Source organism: Bison bison, unplaced genomic scaffold, assembly GCF_000754665.1.
Source record: "Bison bison bison isolate TAMUID 2011002044 unplaced genomic scaffold, Bison_UMD1.0 scf7180017864485, whole genome shotgun sequence".
Lineage (NCBI taxonomy): Eukaryota > Metazoa > Chordata > Mammalia > Artiodactyla > Bovidae > Bison > Bison bison.
The window spans coordinates 8789931-8801412 of record NW_011495045.1 but is presented as its reverse complement, the minus strand read 5'-3'; the positions used below and the strand labels follow the sequence as shown (position 1 = coordinate 8801412).

General features: G+C 41.0%; 1 protein-coding gene across 2 annotated transcripts in view; it reads left to right on the top strand.

The window, feature by feature from the left end:
• The first annotated feature begins 3596 nt into the window (after positions 1-3596).
• The window catches only part of GULP1 (GULP, engulfment adaptor PTB domain containing 1), a 329829-nt gene continuing 321943 nt past the window's right edge, over positions 3597-11482 (top strand). The window contains exon 1 of one of the 2 annotated variants that reach the window (XM_010862917.1): positions 3597-4167. The gene's annotated coding sequence lies outside the window, so the exon portion shown is untranslated. Of the gene's footprint in view, positions 4226-11482 lie in introns of both variants that reach the window. The other variant, XM_010862918.1, reaches the window with a different exon arrangement.

Sequence of the window (11482 nt, the reverse complement as noted above, 5' to 3'; positions counted from 1 at the left end):
AACAGACTGGTTCCAAATAGGAAAAGGAGTAAGTCAAGGCTGTATATTGTCACCCTGCTTATTTAACTTATATGCAGAGTACATTATGAGAAACGCTGGGCTGGAAGAAGCACAAGCTGGAATCAAGATTGCCAGGAGAAATATCAATAACCTCAGATATGCAGATGACACCACCCTTATGGCAGAGAGTGAAGAGGAACTAAAAAGCCTCTTGATGAAAGTGAAAGTGGAGAGTGAAAAAGTTGGCTTAAAGCTCAACATTCAGAAAACGAAGATCATGGCATCTGGTCCCATCACTTCATGGGAAATAGATGGGGAAACAATGGATCAAAAGTGTGACAAACTTTATTTTTTTGGGCTCCAAAATCACTTCAGATGGTGACTGCAGCCATGAAATTACTCCTTGGAAGGAAAGTTATGTCCAACCTAGGTAGCATATTCAAAAGCAGAGACATTACTTTGCCAACAAAGGTCCGTCTACTCCAGGCTATGTTTTTTCCTGTGGTCATGTATGGATGTGAGAGTTGGACTGTGAAGAAGGCTGAGCACCGAAGAATTGATGCTTTTGAACTGTGGTGTTGGAGAAGACTCTTGAGAGTCCCTTGGATTGCAAGGAGATCCAACCAGTCCGTTCTGAAGGAGATGAGCCCTGGGATTTCTTTGGAAGGAATGATGCTAAAGCTGAAATTCCAGTACTTTGGCCACCTCATGAGAAGTTGACTCATTGGAAAAGACTCTGATGCTGGGAGGGATTGGGGGCAAGAGGAGAAGGGGACGACAGAGGATGAGATGGCTGGATGGCATCACTGACTCTATGGACATGAGTCTGAGTGAACTCCGAGAGTTGATGATGGACAGGGCGGCCTGGCGTGCTGCGATTCATGGGGTCACAAAGAGTCGACACGACTGAGCGACTGAACTGAACTGAACTGAAGGATTACTTTGGGCTTCCCTTGTAGCTCAGTTGGGAAAGAATCTCCTGCAATGCAGGAGTTCAATTCCTGGGTAAGGAAGACCACTTGGAGAAGGAAATGGCAACCCACTCCAGTAATCTTGCTGGAAAATCTCATCGACAGAGGAGCCTGGCAGGCTACAGTCCACGGGGTTGCAAGAGTCAGACATGGCTTAGCGAATAAACCACGAAGGATTATTTCTAAGATCACTGGGAAAAGAATGGATCATTCAGTAAATGGTATGTTCCTATGATGCATGTGAAGACTTTTCAAATGGAAATCTGAATATTTGCTCTAAGTAGAATTAGGCACATTCTAATGGTGGTGCCCTGCCAGAGCCTCTGCAGCCCATCTCCTTGCTATCCTGCATCTTCAGTTCCTGGAGCATGCTATAGATCTGATTTTAAATCTTGTTCTATTTCATTTTAATGTTTTTAAAAACTTGGTTCTGACATCTTTGAGATTTTTGTACTTCTAAGATATTTCATAAAGCACTTTGTATCAAAAGTCAGGTTATAAAAATTAGAGAGCAATAGCATGTTTAGAGATCTTAAACATTGGGAGGTAATATAAAGACGAGTAATCTTTAACTCTGTATGTAATGATTCGAAAAAGACAGTTATGGGGATTCATGCATTCCCATTCATTCATCCATGATAGATGTACTTTATGGTTATAATTTTTTCTGTTTTTGGTAACTTCCAAGTCTCATGGAAAGGGAGTATAGAACTCTAAAGAGAAGACTAAGAAATGCCTTCAAGAAATTATTTAAGTGGCTAATGCAGGAGGAGGCTGGTGTAGTAGATAATCCCTATTCAGAAGGAAGATATCTCTGAGAACCTGGGAATTATATAAAAGTCCAACTATGTAAAAAATTCCAGGCTACTTTCAACATTGAGTAAGGTAAGAAAAGGTTTAGAAGAACTTCTCTTTAAAGATATCAGAGGCAAATGAATAAGAAATAAGTACACGCTATGAAATTTTCCATTAATTTAAATGATGGAGCTTATGTTTGAGTTCTGCAGCCTTATTTGTTCTTATGACCTACTCTTTCAAGTGGAGCCAGAGTATTGAAGACTAAACTAGTGTTTCTCAAAGTGAGGGCCATAGATCCCAGTGATTTGTTGGTGTGTCCTTGGGAGCCTAGAGTTCTGTATTTAATTTTAAAATATTGTGTTAAAAGAATATACCTGCTGCTGCTGCTAAGTTACTTCAGTTGTGTCTGACTCTTGTATGACCCCATAGATGGCAGCCCATCATTATACAAGCATGGATTTGGTCATCTGGTCAACCTCATTATTCCTAAGTATCAATGCTGTGGGCTATCATTTGATTTATTCTTATAATCATTTTAATATTAATTGATCACCTATATGGCATCATTTATTTTTTAGTAGTTGTTTGAAAATTAATTGTTTAAATGTTATTTACAGAAAAGGCAACCAGCATTGTCCTATGATTAATGTTTTAAATGTAATTATTTTACTGCTTGATTGTTATGATATAAAGTGGAAGAGATAGTTGAAAGAAGACTCTGCCTATGAACTAAGTGCCTGGTTGCTGGTCCTAGCTTTAGTACCTCCTAATAACGAGATTTGGGGAAAATCAGTTAAGATTCTTGGACTTCAGTTGCTTGTATTTAAAAGTAAGGGGAGTTTGACTGGACCTGGGTAATCTATAAACTCAGGTTTGTTTTTTTTTTTTTAAATAATTGTGATGTGTCTTTTCTAGTGGAAAAAAACATTAGGGAGAAGAACACTGATAAAGTTAAGGTCTTTGGGGGAAATTTCTAGTACCATCTTCTCCTAGTTATAGTCAAATCTAGTGGGATACAAGAACCAAATATTTATTGAGTACCTTCTCTGTGCCTGACACTAGTCTAATTCCTGTAAATGTGACTGTGACTCTGCGAGTTCTATTATATAATTCCTTTTGGCAGCTGTGATTGCGACCGGTGTCCTAGGGCACAGAATGAGTTAAGCATGGAATCTGGAAAGGAATATGACTAGTTTGATTCTAAGCCCAGGATTCCACTGTAATACAGTATATTTGTTAGTCCTGCAAAAAACTCCTTTTTGTTTCCCCTTTCTCCATCTGTTTTCACGTTCAAATTAAAAAAAAAAAATAGTAAACTAAATTCTTAGTGGCGTCCCCCAAAACTTTGGTAAATGTCCTCTCATCCTCAAAGAATCGCTTAAACGTTAGTGAAAATGGTTTGTTGTGTTTTCCCTTGAACCCCATATAGAAGTCTTGAATTTTGGAGATTAATATCTGAATGGAGAAAATGAGCATGATCTAGTGTTGGAGGCAGTTTTTTTTTTCTTTTGTTTATCTGTTTTTTTAAGGCATAAAGAAGTGCAGAGATTCAGTCTGTTTTTAAAAACTGAGAAAAAAATGAAAAAAAGTGTTGAGGTGCGGTCAGAGTCAGAGCAACAACTGTGTCAATGCTTTCTTGATAAATGCTGCAATGGTCTACTCGTATGTGTGCTTTTTTGACATTTTTTTTTTTTTTAACCTCCCTCTCTCCTTGCTAAGCAGCAAAAGTGTTTTAAAATTGTATTCGGAAACAGAGAGATAAGGGAAGGCTAATAATCGCGATCCGGTTCTTCAGGGAGGAGGTTCAAAAGGAAACGCGGCGGGGGGACGAGGAGCGGGGTGGGTGGAACTGTGTTTTGGCTTCTGTGCCAACTAAGAACCGGGTTAGGTAAGGCCTAGCCTTCTCCACATTCCTCTCCCCCTTGGGTTCTTCGTGCAGATGCCACAGCACCCAGTGGGCCCATAGGAGACAAGCATCAGAGACTGAAGAAAGTCAGCAAGCTGGAACACAGGCGTCCCGTTTGGAAGTGTCCAAGGAGACCGCCCCAAGTGCGCCAGCCGCGTCTGGGAGACTTTCCTTCTGGCCGAGAGGGGGAGCCCCGCGTTCCCAGCCGGGAGCGACCCGGAGTCCCGAGCCTCGAGCCCCAGCCGCCAGCCCGCGCCAGCAACGGCTTCAGCCGATTAGGAAGAGGAGGGAGGGGGCCGCGAGCACGTCGAGGGAGGGGACAGGAGCCGGAGGGTCCCGAGGCCAGCTCGCCGTTGACGTAGAGAAACTTTCCCTCTCGGCCGCGGAGACGGCGCCCCGGCTGCGCCGGAGCGGAGATCGCCCGGCCCGGAGGACGCCCGCGGCTCTCAACGCCCCTGCCCGGAGCCTGACCCGACTGTATCCGTCAGGAAGGTACGGAGAGACCGCGGTTTCATCTGAGGGCTTCCCGGGTAGCCGCGCGTCCCGCCAGGTAGCAGACAGTCTCTTTTAAACTGACACCAAGAGAGGCGGCGGGCGGTGGTCAGCCGCGGCCGGGTGGCGGGGAAGGAAGGGCTAACGCGGCGCTGCGTGCCGCCGCGGGGCAGGTTGCAAAAATTAGGACGGTGAAAAGCTCAGGGAGTCTTTCAGCAAGAAAGGCGGCTGAGACCTGTTGACGAGTGCCGTGGCAGTGCTGCCGGGATGATGACGGAGAGCCTCCGAGGTCGGGGACGCCGCGGTCTCCCGACTCCTGGAGCCCTTTGTGGTAACTTTGGTCCCGGGGGGCCGGGACCGGTGGGCAGGAGCTGGCGGGACGCCGGCAGATCTGAACGGCGGAGAGTGTGCGGACCAGACGGGGCTGAGCAGGCAAGTCATCGCCGGGTCACCGCGAGGCGACCCAGGAGCGAAACTTCTTCCAGCGTAACCTCCCTTTTGTTGGCTCCGGCAGAGTGTGTGGACATGGGGGTGGGGAGGCGCGAAGCTCCGAGGCCGGGCCGCCGATTCTTTAAAGCCCAGGGCTGGGAGGGCCCAAACTCAGGGGCGGCGCCCGCACGGTTACCCTTTGACTGGGTGGGTCAAGTAGTTCCTTCAGGCAGGCTCTACCTTAGAGCGGCGCGCGGCGCTGCGGGTTGATGAAACCCTCGGCTCTCGGTTCCCGCGCCGAGCTCGCTCGCTGGGGTTCACCACCTCGGGGGCTGGCTCCCTGCACTCATCAGGACCCAGCACAATCGGTTCTTCCCCGTGGCTCCTGGGGCCGCAGCTCATAGTTCCCTGTGTGCGGGAGGGAACTCTGGGCAGGCTGGGTTTCTTGGAATGTGTTTACGATGTTGAATGGAACTTGAACAGGAAGCTGGAAGCCGCAGCTGGAACTAGCCTGCCAGGGTAGAGTAAGGGAGACGTAGCTGGTGTTGGGCTTGGCGGGTGCACTTAGTACCTTGGGCAAACCCCGAGTAAGTGCGGGATGTCAGTCAAGGTATCTCTTCCTGTGTCCTCAGTTTTCCCCAACTGCTCCGGCTTTGCTTTCACTGGCAATCAAATTTACATGCACTGTTTCAGTCTGCAAGTTTGACAAAGAGTAATGCAATTAGGAAGGGTTTAATAAATTTATTTTTGGACCCTTTTTTTTTTTTTTTAAATCTTGCATCAGCACTTGAGAATAAAAGTTTTTGGAGAGTTTCCAGTTGTGACTCCCCTTGTTAATTTCTGGGACTACAAGGAGACCCTGATAGGGATGATTTTGTCTTTGATGCCAAATGGGTAATAAGTTGCTAAAAGGAGGGCAGTAATGAGATAGACTGAATGTGAGGAGGTAGGAAACTCAAACAAGGAGTTGGACATTTTTCAGATTTGCAAATCGCCCCCCTTTCTGCCATTCTTTCCCTCCCTCCCCGATATAAACAAGTAGCCTTGCTAGAAAACCCAATTGGGAGAGTGCAGTCGCTGGCGACTACAAGCCTTGCTGGAAACAGCAGACAGGCTAAGGTACTGCCCCATTGGATAACTAAAAGGTCTGCTTGAGCTGTCCAGGAGTATTTTCCAAGTTTTCACGACTGACAAGGAAAGAAGAGAGGAAGCTGGCAGGCAGCCAAACTAGACTGAGCTCAGTAGCCAGGCATAAAAGGGATTGGGGAAGTTGCAGGGGATGATTGGAAAGGAGCTGTTGGTTGTACTTGAGTTTAAACAAGGGGTTTCTTTTGCAGTGAGAACTTTTAGGTGACTAAGATCAATCTTCCTGGCCAAAAAAATAAAATAAACTAAGCATAGACTGCAGTGGGATGTGACAGAGGAGAGTGAAAGAAGTGCTCTAGGAGGAAAGTCTGACCATTGCCCCTATCAGTGGTGCGGGGAATAGCTGGGGATATGATGCTTTTTGTGCTGATCATATTTTGGGGATACCCACATTTTGTTGCTATTTCTCTCCCCAACTTGGACTAGGCTTGCTGCAGCTTCAAGCCCTTGACCTTGACGTTCTTTGTTTTCATAGCCAGTAAGAACGGAAGACTTGGGTTTTGAGCAGATGTTTTTCCACCTAAATCAAATAATTCAATTAGGTATTCTCAAATAGCACAGAATTAGGCCATGAAATTGAAGTGGAAAATGGGTCCAAATGTCTTCCTTGTGTTTGTCAAGAGTGATCTCAGTAATAGATTTTGCTCTTTCACCTGAAGGAGTAGAAGTCAGTGTGATCTCAGTATTTCACACATTGGCCCAATAGGTAAGGCCCTGCTGCTTCCAAGTTTCAGACTAGCTGGGAACTGAAGAATCTTATCTGCAATTAGGACCTTTCTTTTTTGTGTTAAAATTGTTCATGTTTTCTCTATTTTTTTTTTTTTTTTTCAGGAAGGTAGGTCTACTGTTGTGGGTTTGGGTTTGCTGAACAGTAAAAAATGCTGACCTGGTTTGTATTTCCACTGGGTTGGTGAGTTTGAGATTGTGGATATCAGCCTACTGTCTGAGATTGACTTTATGAATCACTCTTGGCGAAGTGTTTTCCCTGTCTATGATTTCAGTTTTTCCACTTGCAAAGTAAAGAAATTTCCTTTACATAGTTAGAAGCTTATAGTGAGCATTAAAGAGATGAATTTATGTTAATATATTTTTAAGCATAAAGGTCATAGGGCTTCTGTCTTGGTTGATTCAGCTGAGATTTATAGGGATAAATTGGAAAATTTATATCTAAATTGCACATGTAATAGTGACATATCTGTGTTTAATTTATAAAAATTACTAGCTTGCATTTTAATCATAGTTGTAGTTTAATCATAAATTTTATTTTTAAAGAATACTGGCTGAGATTTCCTTATGGCAAAAGCTGAGTCATTCTCTCAAACAGAAAAGAACAATCAGCAAATTCATTTACTTTTTATTTTAGTTTATATTTATACTCAAGGACCAATTATTTTTTTTAAACCAGCTCAATTTTGCTTTTATGAGAAATTACTAAACATATTTGCAGAATTTGGCTCCCTTCTCGGAAATAATACTTGAGAGACTGAGATACATTTATGATGTATAAACAAACTTTCTTTTCCCAATAGCCACAATAGTTTCCTTAAAAAATTAGAGGGTAGATTTAGGAGCCATTCATTAATTGATTCAGCCAATATTTGTTGTGTACTTTTTATGTCTGAGGAAACATCAGGCTTGAATTCAAATCCCAGCCCTGAACTTCTCAGCACTGTGATTTGTGAAGGTTATTTTACTTCTTGAACATTTTACCAACATATAATGTATTATCTATATTGCTGTCCATAATGTATGGACTTTTAAACTGTTGATACATGTATAATAATTGTGAGATATTTAATTTTTAGTTTGATATATCAATTAGTAAAATAAACTACTTATTTTTATAGTTGAGTGTATTCTTGGATGTGTAAAAATTATTTTCCAGGTGAACAGGTCCTTGTATTAGAGAAATAAAACAGAATAAATTGGGTAAAGTAAAGGATAAGATCTATTGGTAAAATACTTAATCATAACTTTTATTTTTAGACTTAGTGCCCTGCAGTGCTCTTTGCTTCAGTAGTGTCTGACTCTTTTCGACCCTATGGATTGTAGCTTGCCAGGCTTCTCTGTTCATGGGATTATTTCCACAGCAAGAATACTGGAATGGATTCCCATACCCTCCTCTAGAGGATCTTCCCAACCTAGGGACAGAACATGTGTCTCCTACGTTGCAGGTAGATTCTTTACCGCTCAGCCACTGAGGAAACCTTATCATTAAAAGTGAACCTGTAAAAAGTGGGAGTATAAGGAAAATTTTAGTTGAATTTATGGTCATATTAACATAGCAGATACTTTTCTTGAATAATCACAGGATGAGTGACTGTTCAAGGATGTGATAGGGTAATTTTAATGTAAAATATCCAGTTTTGCTTTTGATTTTAAAGTCTTAAAAGTCTTATTCACCATTGCTGAATATAAGATAATATAAAATTTAAATTCTACTTAGCACAGTACTTTTTGGTTCATTCTGAAAAACTGAAATTTGTTTTCTATAACCTCTGAAGAAGAAAAAAAAATTTATTTTATTTAAATATAATAATGAATTCAAAAGTCGTTACAGGACCTGACTGCTGTGAGCCCTGGTCTCTAAACGCATTAGAGCCTGGTAGATCTAATAGTGTTTGTCTTAATGGATTTAGAGATCAGGAAACTTAAGCTTGTTCCTATGGGAGGTGAAACATATTCAAATTCAAAGAGGAAAAATAGTATAAACTTTAAGCAGAGAAATTGCTTTGCTTCCAGTGAGGATATGAAATTGAAATCAACCTTTTAGTTTTAAAGATAATGGTTCTAAGTCATTATTCCAGAGTTAGGCTTAGAAAACTGTTCTTATACTCTTTTTAGGTTCTGTGATTTGCTAGTTTTGTGTTTGTTTTAAGAAAATGTTTCCAACCACTCTAATGATGCATATAATGCATGATTGTTTTTTCTCAGAAGACAGTTCGTTGACTCAAAAATTGTGCAGGAGAATAACTGCAAATTTTCTGTTTACTGTTAAAGTGCTATAGTTATGGTAAATTTGGAATAAGTTTCATCATTCAATACTGTATACTTAAGGATAGTTTTGGAAAGATTGCTCTAATTTTCTTTCTTAATATGAATGAGTGAATTAATTTATGTAACAATTGTGATTACAAATATTAATATAAATTTTTAAGAGTTTCAAATAACATTGTATATATTTTCAGAGTGTACCTATGAGATAATATCTAGATAGTAATAGCTGTCTTTATTTCATGTTTGTTTCTTGCTATTAGCCTTATATAAATATACCTACATATAATCCTTATCACATGCCTTCTGAAGAGGAGATTCAGATTATAAACTAGAAACTTCCAAGATTTGGATATCCCTCCTCCACATATATGCTTATATGGATATGTGTATATATGTACATAGAATTATAGACCATATATATTCTTTGATATTACTCTATTTGTGCTAGGTATATTTTTCATAGGAGAAAACGACTCCAACTAATTGATATTTTCAGGAAGCAACAGTTAGAACTGGACATGGAACAACAAACTGGTTCCAGATAGGAAAAGGAGTACATCAAGGCTGTATATTGTCACCCTGCTTATTTAACTTATATGCAGAGTACATTATGAGAAATGCTGGACTGGAAGAAGCACAAGCTGGAATCAAGATTGCTGGGAGAAATATCAATAACCTCAGATATGCAGATGACACCACCCTTATGGCAGAAAGTGAAGAGGAACTAAAAAGCCTCTTGATGAAAGTGAAAGTGGAGAGTGAAAAAGTTGGCTTAAAGCTCAACATTCAGAAAACGAAGATCATGGCATCCGGTCCCATCACTTCATGGGAAATAGATGGGGAAACAATGGATCAAAAATGTGACAAACTTTATTTTGGGGGGCTCCAAAATCACTGCAGATGGTGACTGCAGCCATGAAATTAAAAGATGCTTACTCCTTGGAAGGAAAGTTATGACCAACCTAGAGAGCATGTTCAAAAGCAGAGACATTACCTTGCCAAAAAAGGTCCGTCTAGTCAAGGCTATGTTTTTTCCTGTGGTCATGTATGGATGTGAGAGTTGGACTGTGAAGAAGGCTGAGTGCCGAAGAATTGATGCTTTTGAACTGTGGTGTTGGAGAAGACTCTTGAGAATCCCTTGGACTGCAAGGAGATCCAACCAGTCCATTCTGAAGGAGATCAGCCCTGGGATTGCTTTGGAGGGAATGATGCTAAAGCTGAAACTCCAATACTTTGGCCACCTCATGCGAAGATTTGACTCATTGGAAAAGACTCTGATGCTGGGAAGGATTGGGGGCAGGAGGAAAAGGGGACGACAGAGGATGAGATGGCTGGATGACATCACTGACTCGATGGACGTGAGTCTGGGTGAACTCCGGGAGTTGGTGATGGACAGGGAGGCCTGGCGTGCTGCGATTCATGGGGTCACAAAGAGTCGGACACGACTGAGCGACTGAACTTAACTGAACTGAATTAGTTTTATCCATTAATTTAAAATCTTTTCCAGATAAATCTAAAGATACTTGATTTCTGGCCCCAAATTTTAATGGGGTTTTCAGGCTTTTATTTATACCCATAAAGGTTAAGAAAATTAGTGGGAAAGATCTGGTATCCTCATTCTTGGTTAATGGCTCTCATGGTGACCTAATCATCAAATTCTTTTCTACTTTCCTTTAGAATACAGGCAAACGCCCAGTTAACTGCTGTCAGAAGGTAAATCCACTTCTTGAAAGATGACTACTACTGCTAAATTTATAAGGTTCTGTGAAGTGAGAATTGTATGTAAATGTAGTGTTTTCCTTGTATTGTATAGCTTTTTCTTTTGCTTATCCGATGTTATAGTTGACCTATTCCCTGAAACTTCAACCACATGTCCTTGAAGAATTTCAGGGAACTTAAACTTTGACAGATCTAACAACCAAGAGCAGATTGAACGATTTGGGTTCGGTCTTTAATCCATTCTCTTGTAGAAGTGATGATAGCCATTTAAATGACCAAAACACAGCTAGCTGAGAGGTTTGGTAGAAGAAAATATAGAGCACAAGTAACCTACTAAAGGAATCATTCAGGACTGGGTATATAACCTTTTAAAATAGTTATGTAATGTTTCATCAAATGATAAAACTTAGCTCTACTTCTCACTTTGTATTCGAATGAAGAAAGAGTGTGTTTAGACAGCATTTTAGCTGAAAAGCAGACAGAACCATCTGTGCTGTGGTAGCAGATCTCCAATTCGGGTAATTAAAAGTTGATATATCAATATAGTGAAAATGAGTATACTACCCAAAGCAATCTATAGATTCAATGCAATCTTTATCAAGCTACCAACGGTATTTTTCAGAGAATTAGAACAAATAATTTCACAGTTTGTATGCAATTACAAAAAACCTTGAATAGCCAAAGCAGTCTTGAGAAAGAAAAATGGAACTGGAGGAATTAACCTGCCTGACTTCAGGCGATACTACAAGCAACAGTCATCCAGACAGTATGGTACTGGCACAAAGACAGAAATATAGATCATTGGAACAGAATAGAAAGCCCAGAGATAAACCCACGCACCTATGGACACTTTATCTTTGACAAAGGAGGCAAGAATATACAATGGAGAAAAGACAATCTTTAACAAGTGGTGCTGGGAAAACTGGTAACTTGTAAAAGAATGAAACTAGAACATTTTCTAACACCTACACAAAAATAAACTCAAAATGGATTAAAGATCTAAATGTAAGACCAGAAACTGTAA